Consider the following 15,797-nt stretch of genomic DNA (forward strand, 5'->3'; position numbering starts at 1 on the left):
CTTAGCAACTATCTTGCATATTGCGTGACTGCGATTTTGACACCATTCATTGTGGACGCGTTCGACAGTGCACTTTGATACTCTTCCACACAGAGGCCTGACACATACGCACCACTCCACTGCCGTGACTTCAACGCTGGAGGGTCACATAATCACCTCGTGCCAGGTCAACACCATTATTTCCAGTAAGCTTCTTTTAGATGACGAAAATTGGCAAGTAGTTAACCTCTGCGAGATAAAAATGCCACTTTTTGGATAGTAATTCATCACTTTTGCTCCTACTGAAGTCTTCTCCCTACATTTCTGGCCTGACGCTGTTTCGAATAGTGATTCTGCTGCATTGCTGTTCCCTTCACCATTGACGGCCGAGTTCAGGTGCGGATTCGGCTGCATTCTTTTTCTCTGTCAGACTGTGTTTTTTTATATCAGAAAGGAAGGAATGGAGATAGATTAAACTGCCCGTAGACGACAAGATCATCAAGGATGGATTAGTTGTATTGCGCAGTGGTAGACATGGGAAGCTGCCAGGATCCTTTAAAAGAAAGCAAGCAATGTAATACCGAATAGGTTAAAAGGTATTTCTTTTACAGGAACACTGTACAGAAAATTAAGAGTATCGATCGACATTTGAAACTGACTGAAAACAATTAGAATGCCGCCAACGTAAATTTTGCGTAAAAACCATGAATAGAACGTAAGATAAATTAGGTTTCGTAGGTAGGCATATAGACAGGCATATAGTCTCGTTCTACTTGCGAGTGAAACACAAGAGGAAATGACAGATAGTGGTACGAGGAATCCTCCGTCATGCCCTATACGGTAAATTACGGTGTATGGATGTAAATGTAGATTTGAACCGCACCCCTCCAAAATATCCACTTCATTTGAGGTACGGAACGTTTGTTTTTCCAACAATTGTTTGGACTTTGAAATACGAGGGCGTGCTGAAAATAAATGCCTCCGAATTTTTTATTCTGTTTCTGATATCTACCGAGGTGTTACATGTCATGCGTTATTCGGTCAGCTTCACCGCTTCGCTGATGCATATTACCACCGTCTGCCACTAAAGGACTCCGAATTGTAGCATGTAACATGGCGGTATGTAACGAAAGTATCTTGGTGCGTGAAGAACAGCTACCTGCAATCGAGTTTCGAGTTCGTCCACACATGGACCACGCTACCCTTCACTGTATCACACACACACACACACACACACACACACACACACACACACACACACACACACACACACACACACCTGTAACAATCCTAGCGCCTTTGGTTCGCTGTCATAGATCCTTCATGCAGTTCCGACTTGGCCCCATCCGATTTTCATCTGTTTCCGAATCTTAGAGCACGTTTGAGGACTTCACTTTGATAGTGACGAAGCGGTGCAAGCAGAGGTGAGGTTGTGGCTCTGTCTACAAAATCAAACATTCTACAGTGACGGTGTCAACAAACTGTTCTCTCGTTGGGAAAAATGTGTTCGTCACCAGAATGACTATGTTAAAAATAGAAAGAAGATACAGAATGTTAATAAAGTTCGTTTCATTTTAAAAAATTCGTAGGCCTTAATTTTCAGTACGCTCTCCTACATCATATAACCTTGTAACATTCGCGTCATTGTACTGTATGGGCAACACCGACCCTTACTGCTCTTGCTTGGAGAATGATAAAGCAGTTAGTATTCTAGCAAGAAGGCAAATTAATTCTAACCAACATACGTAGGATTTACATCTCATATAGACTTCAGAACATACAGCTTAAGATCAAAAATGGCTCTGAGCACTATTGGACTTTTTTCTCAGGCCATCAGTCCCCTAGAACTTAGAACTACTTAAACCTAACTAACCTGAGGACATCACACACATCCATGCCTGAGGCAGGATTCGAACCTGCGACTGTAGCGTTCGCGGGGTTCCAAACTGTAGCGCCTAGAACCGGTCGGCCACTCCGGCCGGCTACAGCTTAAGAGTAAGAAATAAACAACTGAGCAAATAGCTGATACTGCATGCCGTCATATGGTGGTTTACTTCAGTCAATGGAAAAGCGCTGTGTTCTGATTAACAGTGTGTCGAGTTAGAACTCATGTACAGTAAACGAATATTTCTGGGACAATGTGTCACCCACGTTAAATCAGTCACGTCTTAAACAATGTGGAACTCGAGAGCAAGTTTTGTTACGTAATACAGAATGCATCGCAAATACTTTTACCAATTTTAGAGGTGGTTTACTAACATCAAAACAAGAGAAATGAAAATGTATTTCGGAAAATCATTCGTTTTTGAGCCAACATTTTTAGACGTTCTGCAGAAACTCATGACGAACCTATGAAGAAACATTTTATTTCTGTCAAAATAAAATATTTAGTATCACCCACGTATAGGTCCGTTTTGGCTTTTAAGTGGTGCCTAAAACATGATAAATATGCACAGAACGTATTCAGTTGTAAAGTAACATGTAAATTGTATCATCGTAATCATTAAAATATTCGGAGCGTTAAATAAATTTCAATGTCATCAAACATGATTGCATATACACGTGCGACAACAATATTTCTGCACTGACAGGTTTTCATTTTGGCGTACATATTACTATCTGCAGTCATGTAACGTCAGGAACATATGAACGTGAAATGCATGACTGTCGTTGCGTAAGCGTACTTTCACTTAAACCGGCGAAACATTCTCCGCTGGTTTGTTCGTGTGCGTGCATGTTCTGGAACAGCGACTACCAGACAATCAGGATTGTTTCGAATGAATTCAAAGTTTCCCGTTATACTTTGATGAATTATATCTGAATTAGAACTGTCGCTGCACAACTCCTTTACGTAACCTCCACAGAAAACAACTGAAAGGACCTGGAACGAACTGAGTGGGGCCAAATAACATACACCACATCGCTTCTTTCATTTGTAAGGGCACATCGAAAAGTCTGGAAGAGTGTTCTAAATAAAGCTGTTATAGATGTGCTGAGGCTGCATGTATAATTTCCAATTACCTGGAGTTACACCCTAAGTATCATGAAATTGCTTCAGGTTGACAGCTGGAATAGAGCCATAACGGCTTCATTGTGTGTTATATGCTAAATTTCATGTCTGCAATTTTTTTATCAGTTGTGGAAAAACACTCCCAGAATTATTTAGGTAAGTCTTAGTTTATCGTGTGTGTTCGGGAACTACAGTGTGTGTGTGTGTGTGTGTGTGTGTGTGTGTGTGTGTGTGTGTGTGTGCGCGCGCGCGCGCGCGCGCGCGTAACCACTGTCTAATGGTTTACATATTGGACTATCATCGTTGAAAATGACTAAGAAACAAATCGCAATCGCTCATTTTCGCAGCGCAGTGTGTTTTCTTCTTTGCTGTTGATATTAACAGAAAACTTGTACTTTGTTGTTTAAAAAAGATGTATAGCCGATGTCTATTTTCTATTTAAATGTTTATTAGTGTATTGTGCAAAAACTTCAAGTAAATCTGCCAAGAACTATTCGAGATTTTTGATAACTGTTCATCTTACATGTATTACATGTATATATCAGACCTATAAGAATAATGTGTATCGTATGTCTTTCCGAATATTCATTAGAGTATAGTATAAAAACTTGAAATAAACCGCTCAAGAACTTTTTCCAGATATTTTTTAATTACAACGTCCCCTTTTTATATGTTAGGTACATATTACATATATTAAAATATATAGCGTATGTCCGTCCGAATGTTCGTTAGAGCATCAGTAAAAATCTGACGCAAATCAATTTAGTTCTTTTCGAGATTTTTGGCAGCAATGTTAACCGACTTTTCTTTATACAGCAATAACGATGACAGGCAGTCTTTATTTGTGGCGTGACTGGCTGCGGTAATCCACATCAACAATGGATCGTGAGCTTTAATATATTTTTGTCGATACTCACTGTGAGCGTCACCTTACGATGTTATTACGTTACGGATGGAAATTTGTACATTACTGGTAGTTTTCATGCGACAAAACAACATACAAAGCTCGCTAAACGTGCACAGTACAATAAACGAGTTGAAAGCCTCACTGCCGATATTTTAAATCCCAGACGCCATAAGAATGCCATTCTAGAAGTCATCTCTACCCTCCTTTACAGTATCTCATACTGTAGATTCTGGCGTAGTTGACACCGATGTAATAAAGTACGTACAGAGCTTACAAATGAGTGGATGTACGTATACAGGAACCTAGAACACTGCTAAAAACAAATGAAATCAAATCATTTCCGTGTTGAACGTGGTAATAACTATTCATAGCCATCATATACACTGAACAGAGACGAGTGCTATACTGGCGGCGTAATGCCTCTAAGCATAGCGAATGAAGCGTTGGCAAACATAGCCTCTATGCATGAATGATGAGCGGAAAGCGGTCGTGAAATTGCAGTGACGATGGTTCTATCGGGCTGTGACTCCCACAGACTGAGGTGTCACAACCACGGCCCAGTTCTGCTCTTTCAGCCTCCTAAATAATCTATGCTACGCTGCTATAATTTTTCCTAGGATCATTTTCAGCGCATCGTGGAGCACAGACACCAAACGTTTCAACAAAATATTCATTTACTCTGACTCTGAAGGAAAAGAACAATCACTAAGTAATTTCCGTACTTGCACACGACAGTTGGGCAGATTCAACAGACTGCATCATAAGAAGGGGAAAAAAATTGCTTCGTACACCAGTTTAGGAGAGCGTAATTAGGTAAATATATTTTTCATGTTTGTTGACATTGTCAACCAGGAGATACGCCATCTACTGTAATTTTTCTATTTACATTCTGGATTTAAAACCCATGAAGTCAAGGTGGCACATAAAATCATCATTTTTGGACTTATTACTAGCTTCTGCCCACGAACTAGCCATCTAAGTTATAAAACAGGTTTATTCCTTGCTAGCAACGAACATGAGCTTACAGAACTGTATGTAATATTCTAGCAGGTTTTACGAGTATATAAACGAATTGATTACAGAATACTTGCTATAAAACTTTCTTAATTAGTGTTGATGCCATTACAGCTTCACACTTTGTTAAAAAATCTGTTTTAAAATCACAACATTAATGTACACTAAAGCACCAGAGAAACTGATATAGGCAGGCGTATTCAAATACAGAGATATGTAAACACGCAGAATACTGTTCTGCGGTCGGCAGTGCCCATTAGAACGCAAGTGTCTGGCGCAATTGTTAGATCGGTTACTGCTCCTACAATGGCAGTTTATCAAGATTTAAGCGAGGTTGAACGTGGTTCTATAGTCGGCGCACGAAGATGGGACACAGTAAAATGGTTCAAATGGCTCTGAGCACTATTGGACTTAAAACCTCTGACATCAGTCCCCTATAACTTAGAAATACTTAAACCTAACTAACCGAAGGACATCACACACATCCATCCCCGAGGCATGATTCGTACCTGCGACCGTAGCGGTCGCGCGGTTCCAGACTGAAGTGCCTAGAACCGCACGGCCACACGGCCGCCTGGGAAACAGCATCTCTGAGGTAGCGGTGAAGTGGGAATTTTCCCTTACGACCGGTTCACGAGTGTACCGTGAATACCAGGAATTCGGTAAAACATCAGATCTCTGACATCGCTGCGGCCGGAAAAAATCCCGCAAGAACGAGACCAACGGCGACTGAAGAGAATCGTTCAACGTGACAGCAGCGCGACCCTTCCGCAAATTGCTGCAGATTTCAGCGATGGGCCATCAAGAAGTGTCAGCGTGCGAAATATTCAACGAAACATCAGATGGGGGCTTTCGGAGCCGAAGACCCACTCTTGTACCCTTGAAGACTGCACGACTAAGCTTTACGCCTCGCCTGGACTCTTCAACACTGACATTGGACTGTTGATGACTGAAAATATGTTGCATTATCTGCCGAGTCTCGTTTTAAATTGTATCGAGCGGACGGACTTGTACGGATGTGGAGACAACCTCATGAATCCATGGACCCTGAATGTCAGCAGTATACTGTTCTTGCTGAGGGAGGCTCTGTTATGGTGTGGGTCATGTGCAGTTCGAATGATATGGGACCGCTGATAAGTCTAGATACGACTGTGTCACGTACGTAAGCAACCTTTCATAGCCATTGTACATTCCGATGGACTTAGGCAATTCCAGCAGCACAGTGCGACACTCCACACGTCCAGAATTGCTACGGAGTGGCTCGAAAAACTCTTTTGAATTTAATTTAAACACTTCCGCTGGCCACCAAACTCGCCAGACATACACATTATTGAGGAAATCTGGGATGGCTTGCAACGTGCTGTTCAGAACAGATCTCCACAGCCTCGTACTCTTAGGAATTTATGGAGAGCCGTGCAGGCTTCATGGAGTCAGTTCCCTCCAGCATTACTTCAAACATTAGTCGAGTGTATGCCACGTTGTGTTGTGGCACTTCTGCGTGCTCTGCAGTGTAGATACTGAAGAAAGCAGATATTCAGAAGCGATTACTGTACATACGGCACAGTTGGTTAACCGACAGGTTGTGCGTATACTTTTTCAACTAAGTAAGTGGTCTCTCAGAGCTAGCGACAATCGGACGAGTGAACTGCTTTGTCAGATCAGGACCAAATCAGATGTGGGCTTTCAGAGCCGAAGACCCACTCTTGTACCCTTGAAAAATCTATGTCATATCTATTACCAACTTGTGTTGCTGTTCTTGTTATGGGACACCAAGTTAACGACAGTTCTTCAATAAGCAAAGTCTCTGACTTATACGAGCACAGTTTATTTCAACGCCGAGGAAGATTATGTGCCCACACATTTATGTTCTGCGCAAATCACACTTCCGGTTCAGCCACATTTTTTTTAGTATCAGTTAGTTTAATAAAACTATGAACATAATTATTGAAAATTCATGACAGATCAAAACTGTGTGCCGGACCGAGACTAACTCTGCCTAATTTTTGCCTTTCGCGGGCAAGTGCTCTATGAACTAAACTACCCAAGCACGACTCACAACTCGTCCTCACAGCTGTAATTCCGCCAGTATCTCGTCTCCTACCTTCCAAAGTTCACAGAAGCTCTCCTTCGAAATTTGCACAACTAGCACTCCTGGAATAAAGGATATTGCTCTCAGACGGCTTTGCCACAGCCTGGGGGATGTTTCGAGAGTGAATTTTTCACTCTGCAGCGGAGTGTACGATGACATGAGACTTCCTGGCAGATCAAGGTAGGAAACGTGGTACTGGCGGAATTAATCCTGTGAGGACGTGTCGTGAGTCGTGCTTGGGTAGCTCTGTTGGTACAGCACTTGCCCGCGAAATTCAAAGGTCCCGAGTTCGAGTCTCGATCCAGCACAAAGTTTTCATCTATGAAGTTTCATATCAGTGCACACTCCCCTACAGAGTGAAAATTTCATTCTGGAATTTAATTACTGCTCAGTTTCACACGGAATTTTTTATTACTCGTACTACTTCTGAAATACGAAATTCAAAGACGGTCGCCTGTGAAAGAAATAATCTTCCATGTACTGCAATTGTTGATCCCTGTAAGCGAATGTATCACACCGTGGTCTCTGAATGGGGATAAACTAACAATTATTGACGAACAATTTCGTAATAATACTTATTGTGTGTAGTAAAATAATTCTTCCCCTCATATACTTCTTCACAGTTATATAAACTGTCTAGCAATAAAATGAAACTACTATAAAAAACAGTCGGATGTTTAACACTCCTAGGCGGGTAGGTAAACGATCAGAGATGCAACTCTCGATGATAGCTAGAACGGTCATCATAGCCGTTACGGTTGTTCGTGTTTAGTGTAGCTGCCATGTAGTAGGTACTTAAGTGGCGTAAACAGTGTCAGATGGTGAGTGATCACTGAAGGACATAGCAATGCCGGGTACTCTTGAGAGACGGCGCTATCATCAGTTGACAATCTGAAAGAGGTCTTGTTATCGGTCTCCATTTGGCCAGCTGTTAGAATCGAGCAATACCCAGATTTATGGGTTTCCACAGTGGCCCGATGTCTAACTGCACGAGAACGTGAGGCAGGCATAGTAATCGCCAAGTTTCCGGTCGACGACGTCTCACGACAAGGGAGGATAACCGATTTGTACACCGAGCACATGGTTACTCCACATTTTCCCCTGTCATTTGAGAACAAGTACTGGGCTGCCTTCGTCGGCAATAACGGCAGCTGTGGAGGAGTCCCATTATTCAGAAGTTTTAGAGTGTCTCTGCGGTGTTGCTCATGGCGTCATCGTATGTGGAGGCAACGGGTAATGACTTCAGCTCAGTAGTGGCAGTGATTGAGGGAACACTGGCAGCACAATTGTACGTCACGGACATCACACGTCGTCATGCGACAGTACTGTGGGACTACTTTTCAGCAGGACAATGCTCTTCAACACATGCCACTTGTCTGTCTGCATGATGTTGACGTACCCACGTGGCCAATAAGGTATCTGTCCTCAGTAGAACATGCGTGGTACCAGCTCAGAGTTGCCCAGTGCCAACGTCCAGGATATCAACGACCAGCTACAACACTTACGGGTCAGGTTCCCTCATGTGAGGATACAAGGGTTTTATAGACACCCTTCCCAACCGAAGGAGTACAAGCATCCGTAACAGACGGAGTGTAATTTCATGCATATAATTGGTGTCATCTTATCAATTCTTTGTGAACTTGCCTCGATTACATACACACTGAAATAACGTCACGTTTCATTTCGTTTGCTCCTCCACTTGTGGATGCTTAACATTGATTTTAAGGGCTGTATACATAATTATTTTGGCTATTTTAAATTTATTCCATATACTGGGCGCCAAGCCAGCCTTCACGGTCAGGCTGGCTCTGAGCACTATGCGACTTAACTTCTGAGGTCATGAGTAGCCTATAACTTAGAACTAATTAAACCTAACTAACCTAAGGACATCAAACACACCCATGCCCGAGGCAGGATTCGAGCCTGCGACCGTAGCGGTCGTCCGGTTGCAGACTGTAGCGGCTAGAACCGCACGGCCACTCCGGCCGTACTTCACGGTCAGACAGACGCCAGAGAATATACTCGCCCCACCTACTAAAACCGTGTAAATTGAGCCAAGGCGAATCTAAGAGCAGCCGTATGTTTGTTGGATCAAAGGCTGCGAACATTGCATTGGAGGAGAGTCAAGATAACGAAAAAATGAGGGTTGTATATTACTAGATAATGTTCATAAATAAGGGTGACTAAGTTAAATGTTTATTTGACACTACAATAGCGAAGCCATAATCACAGCACTAAAAAGTTTTCTTTAAAAATGGGTTACATTACCGGTTTCTACGAACTGTGTCATTTTCAAATGTAAAACATCAGCTGGACAATATATAAATGGAATTGCGGCCATACATTTGACAACAATTACGAAAAATAATGAGAACAGGCAATCGAGCCAATGGTGGTCTTATTTTTCGTAATTGTCGTCAAATGTATGTACACAATACCCATTATGTGTTCTCCAACTGATGTTTTACATTTGAAATTGACGACGTAGGTCGTTGAAGCCGGTAATGTAACCCGTCTTAGCCGGCCGAAGTGGCCGTGCGGTTAAAGGCGCTGCAGTCTGGAACCGCAAGACCGCTACGGTCGCAGGTTCGAATCCTGCCTCGGGCATGGATGTTTGTGATGTCTTTAGGTTAGTTAGGTTTAACTAGTTCTAAGTTCTAGGGGACTAATGACCTCAGCAGTTGAGTCCCATAGTGCTCAGAGCCATTTGAACCATTTTTAACCCGTCTTATTAATGAAAATTTTATGTACTGTGAATATTCTAGTGCCAACGAGATATTTAAAAAATAAAGGGGTGCCGAGTGTCAGCTTTCGAAGACTCCCAGCAACAGAGCACCCTGCTCCACGAGATGTACAGAGGCGTTGGCATTATCCTTCTGTTGGTCTGTCGAGTCCAATGCAGAAAAACGGTTTGCTTGTGAGCGCCAGCGACACGGAGATCGACCGGGCGAGGGTATCACGTGATGACAACCGTTGAGGAGGACCTCCGTGTCGGCGAAGCAGATCATTTCCCTTTTGTTTGACTTCTTGGAGCCTTTCCCTTGACAGAGGAAGACTCAGGTGTTTGTTGGCTGGAGGGACGTAGGAAGTCTTCGCGGAAGTATATTTTCTTCCGTCCTCTCCAGCCTGACGGTCGTGCAGCAGTTCATGTCACCCCGTGAGGTGAAAGTTTGGTGGATTGTTGCACAGCTGGAGGTCCGAACGCTGTTGCAGAGGCAACGGAAAAAGCAAGCGAAGTTCAGAAGAACGCGAAATCCCGAAGACTGGCTAAAATTTAGAGACGCGCGAAATTTGGCACGAACTTCAATGCGAGATGCCTTTAATAGGTTCCACAACGAAACATTGTCTCGAAATTTGGTAGAAAATCCGAAGAAATTCTGGTCGTATGTAAAGTACACAAGCGGCAAGACCTTCGCTGCGCAGTGCCGATGGTACTGTTACCGACGACAGTGCTGCTAAAGCGGAGTTATTGGACGCAGTTTTCCGAAATTCCTTCACCAGGGAAGACCAATTGAATATTCCAGAATTTGAAACACGAACAGCTGCTAGCATGAGTTTCTTAGAAGTAGATACCTTAGGGGTTGCGAAGCAACTCCAATCGCTTGATACAGGCAAGTCTTCAGGTCCAGATTGTATACCGATTAGGTTCCTTTCAGATTACGCTGATACAATAGCTCCCTACTTAGCAATCATATACAACCGCTCGCTCACCGATAGATCTGTACCTACAGATTGGAAAATTGCGCAGGTCGCACCAGTGTTTAAGATGGGTAGTAGGAGTAATCCATCGAACTACAGACCTATATCATTGACATCGGTTTGCAGTAGGGTTTGGAGCATATATTGTATTCAAACATAAATCACCTCGAAGGGAACGATCTATTGATACGTAATCAGCATGGTTTCAGAAAACATCGTTCTTGTGCAACGCAGCTAGCTCTTTATTCGCACGAAGTAATGGCCGCTATCGACAGGGCATCTCAAGTTGATTCCGTATTTCTGGATTTCCGGAAAGCTTTTGACACCGTTCCTCACAAGCGACTTCTAATCAAGCTGCGGGCCTATGGGGTATCGTCTCAGTTGTGCGACTGGATTAGTGATTTCCTGTCAGGAAAGTCGCAGTTCGTAGTAATAGACGGCAAATCATCGAGTAAAACTGAAGTGATATCAGGTATTCCCCAGGGAAGCGTCCTGGGACCTCTGCTGTTCCTGATCTATATAAATGACCTGGGTGACAATCTGAGCAGTTCTCTTAGGTTGTTCGCAGATGATGCTGTAATTTACCGTCTAGTAAGGTCATCCGAAGAGCAGTATCAGTTGCAAAGCGATTTAGAAAAGATTGCTGTATGGTGTGGCAGGTGGCAGTTGACGCTAAATAACGAAAAGTGTGAGGCGATCCACATGAGTTCCAAAAGAAATCCGTTGGAATTCGATTACTCAATAAATAGTGCAATTCTCAAGGCTGTCAATTCAACTAAGTACCTGGGTGTTAAAATTACGAACAACTTCAGTTGGAAAGACCACACAGATATTATGAGGCAGGCGAGCCAAAGGTTGCGTTTCATTGGCAGTACACTTAGAAGATGCAACAAGTCCACTAAAGAGACAGCTTACACTACACTCGTTCGTCCTCTTTTAGAATATTGCTGCGCGGTGTGGGATTCTTACCAGGTGAGATTGACGGAGGACATCGAAAGGTGCAAAAAAGGGCAGCTCGTTTTGTATTATCACGTAATAGGGGAGAGAGTGTGGCAGATATGATACGCGAATTGGGATGGAAGTCATTAAAGCAAAGACGTTTTTGTCGCGGCGAGATCTATTTACGAAATTTCAGTTACCAACTTTCTCTTCCGAATGCGAAAATATTTTGTTGAGCCCAACCTACATAGGTAGGAATGATCATCAAAATAAAATAAGTGAAATCAGAGCTCGATCAGAAAGGTTTAGGTGTTCGTTTTACCCGCGCGCTGTTCGGGAGTGGAATGGTAGAGAGATAGTATGATTGTGGTTCGATGAACCCTCTGCCAAGCACTTAAATGTGAACTGCAGAGTAGTCATGTAGATGAGACGGGGACGCGATTTCACAACCGCGGCGCTAAATTTGAGGTCGCATGTCTGCTTGACCATGTCCTTCGTGGAGCGAGGAGCAAGCACAGTACCTTATGTACAAGATGGGAGAATGCAGTGTTTCAGACTAGCACACAACTTTCAAGCGACCGGGTAAGGAACTTTTTCCTTCAACTGGATCTTCTGGACAGACCACCCATCGAGGTACACGGGACGATCTTGGAAGGAGGCGTTGCAATTGATGTAGTGGGAAGAAGAAGGTGGACTATTACCTCACGAACACCCCACTACAGGATACGTATTTGGCTGAGTGTCGACAGGGCTCTCGAGTGTGATACGATGACACTGGTAGCAGCGCATTGGATTCGGAATGGACGGTCGTATACTGATAAATTCATACCCTGCTTTGATTTTGACGGAAGCAACACTATCATAAGTGACAGAAAGAGTGCATGTTGACACTATGTATCTACCTTTTTCATCTCCCGATGGACTGCAGTGACACTGATCAGAGAGTCACGTTTGTATTTCTGCCTCAGTCAGACCATCGAGCAGCCTAGTGTAAATAACATAACGGGAAGAATTCAGTGTTTGACGGGCCTCAGTGCGAACAGGATAGCTGAGGAGGAGCGAAGCTGCAAGCAGCTGTTGCTCTTGAGAATCAGAAGTAGTCTCCAAAAGCAAAGCGCCATTTCGTAAACGAGAGCAGGATTTCACAGGGCCGGCAATTGCATGAACACCCTTCTGAACAATAAACGTTTTTATCATGGCAAAAGACTAATCGTCTTCAGTATGTGATACCACGAGGATCCGTGGTGCAGCTGAGAGATTCTTTGAATCGTTAGCCTCATTCCGCTTCCGTTTGGTAGACGTTGACTGTGAAAAAGACCATTGTCTCATTGCGAGGAAACCCCCATGATTGTCAGCGTCTCCGATGGTGCCCTCCTTCCCACTGGGGTCCCCCCTCAGAAGGTGGCGCACCCGTCTTGGTTTGTCGTTCATACCTCAGGTTACACCTCCCGAACACCTGACAGGGGGACCAATCAGCAATTTAGAAAGGTAGCAGCTCAGGCACTCTCCGAGCCTGGTCTTTACCCGGGGTACGTGGGAATCCTACCTATCAACCTCGGACTGGGAATTACGCTTACAGAGTCGCCTGTTAAGCGTCGGACACGTGGGCTTGCCTTCAGGAGCAAGGAGGAGGAAGAAAAAGGGGAACCTCAAACACCAAAGCAGTGGAAGGATAGGGGAAGAGGAATGAAAAACAGAAAGGAAAGAAAGACAGTGGAGAGACTTCTCTGATATCGGCTACTGAATATGCAGAATATTTCAAACATCCCAGACATGTTCCCCAAGGGAGGGGAGGAAGAATAGCAAGAGGACAGACATGCAGCACGGAAGGGAAAAGATGCTCCAACGGCTGGGGCCACGTGGTAACCAAGCACAAACCCACCGAATAGCGGCGAGCCCCCTGGGAGCATCGTACATGCTGAACAATGAGTCGTACAGTGATATAGTTTTGCAGGTACGTTCAGTATATGTCTTTGTGAATACTATCTGCAAAATGTGTCATGAGTACCGTTAGTAGATAGGTAGTAATAAAGTTAAGTCATGCTGGGCGCGACAGTTCTACAGCATGAACGAAAATATATTATGCGATACACTTTTTTTCTGTATCATGTTTTGGGTGTTGTCAGCATGAAAAAGTTTCGTAAAGATTTGGAATTATGTGTGAATTATGTTTTAAGTCACCAAGTGCTGAATTTCTCAAATACTGGATGAATTAAGTCTGCCACTTCACGCGTCGTGAGTTGTACTTTTTCACCACCACCACCACCACCACCACCACCACCCTTTGATAGGTACTTGGTTCTCACTCGTACAGTGGTTCTCTCCAGACAGTAATTGATAAATGCACCAAGTTTGGTTGAAATCGGTCTTTTGGTTTAGAAGAAGATGTGGATCATACAAATACACAAGCATACGTACCTACATACGAGTTCATATGTACATACATTTTTATAGTATGTATCGATTTTAATTAACGCTATTTATACCGATCTATCAGAGTGACGATTCCTCCTAATTGAGTATGTAGCAGATACAATTTCAAACACGGGCTGAGGAACATGAATCCTCTCATTGCTCTGATTTAGGGATTTACAAGCTACAACAGTTACGTCACAACTTTGTATTAACTGACTTGTAAAAAGTCTGACGCATTTCAAATCTTCCGTCTCGCCTTTTATATTTCACAAGTCAACATTTCTGAGCTGCTTCTCCCAGAGCACATATATTATTTACAGTTCGTCAAGTAAATCTGTCTGGCTTTTAAAGCTTTACTCTAAATGGATATCTCAGCTAATATACTGAGGACGTTGTATGAACGTTTACGCGAGTATTATTTATCTGCAACGCACAGCGTAACGTTATAGCATCAGTTGGGCCGCTGTTAAAGGATTTACGCGCCGTCTATGGACAACGCTTTGTTAGCGACGCGCTGTCCACACAAACAGCGTTTCCCGTGCAGTTTTGCCTGCTCCAGTTGTCTGAGCAAAATGGGCTTCCCACTCTGTTACAGGCGCTTCCTCGACTGCAAAACACAAATTTGCGTTGTCATCCGTGCTCGGGACGGGGAATTTCGACAGATTGTTTCAGCTGACATACTTAAATACACATCATAACCGGTACTGTAATTGTCCATCAGAGTGATATTCACGCGAGATATGTTATGTCCAACAGCAACGGTACTGTACGCGAGTGTTAACGCACCACCAAACGACTGAAATTTGCCAATGACGAATCTCCATTCACCAAGTAACGAATAACCGACTCGTCGTCTTATACTGTAAGGGACACTAGTTGGTATCCATTTTCCGACCACTATTTTATTAGAAACAGTTATTAGAAAAAGGAATCGGTCTATCTGTAGCAAAAAATCATTGATTAGACAGTTTTAAAGTAAAAAGTAAATTATTGAGCCTACGTCGTTATAAAGGACTTAAGAAGCATCTATACACTTCTGTTCGATTAAATGTGGGCTTAAATGTCATTGACGCAGTTATTAAAAGCCTAGCAGCGAGAACTTTGTGGGCGACACCAGTTTCACTTTCTTCTATTATTTTTACATGTCACTTATCAGTTACGCTAGCCGAAAAGTATTCGACATTGATTCTTTTTCTAGGATTTGTACTTCAATCAGCAAAAATGGAAATTTTATTGCATCACTTTGTGTCTGTATCTGTCTGTCCGAATGTTAAGAACCCTTATTGTCAGGAAAGAGTTAACGAATCAAGTTGAAATTTATGTCACACACTAACGTCTGCGGTCCATTTGAGCTGGCTAAAAAATTTAAGGTTCTACCTCAATGCAGTCAAAAAGTACTGCCTTCTTTGTCATATTAGAATATCTTTCCAGTATCTATATCGATATCAGGCAAAATTCTTGCAGAATTATTGATTCCTGGGATGGATGACCCCATACACATTAAATTTGTACGGAACCTTCGGAGCGCGCGTACTACCCGCACTTAACCAGATTTTTAAATTTTTATGTATCATCCCATTCGTTACTTCAGTTTACATTTACACGTGCTTGGGGGCGTTTCAGTCATTAGTTTACTCCATACGTAAGTAACTTGTATGTCAGGTTTGATACGATTCTTTGCGGGTTCCAGGATGCCCCTCCACCCTGTCATTGGTAATAGGGATGTCACCTACTCTGTTCTTTTT

Source organism: Schistocerca serialis, chromosome 9 (genome assembly GCF_023864345.2).
Source record: "Schistocerca serialis cubense isolate TAMUIC-IGC-003099 chromosome 9, iqSchSeri2.2, whole genome shotgun sequence".
In the NCBI taxonomy this organism is placed as follows: Eukaryota; Metazoa; Arthropoda; class Insecta; order Orthoptera; family Acrididae; genus Schistocerca; species Schistocerca serialis.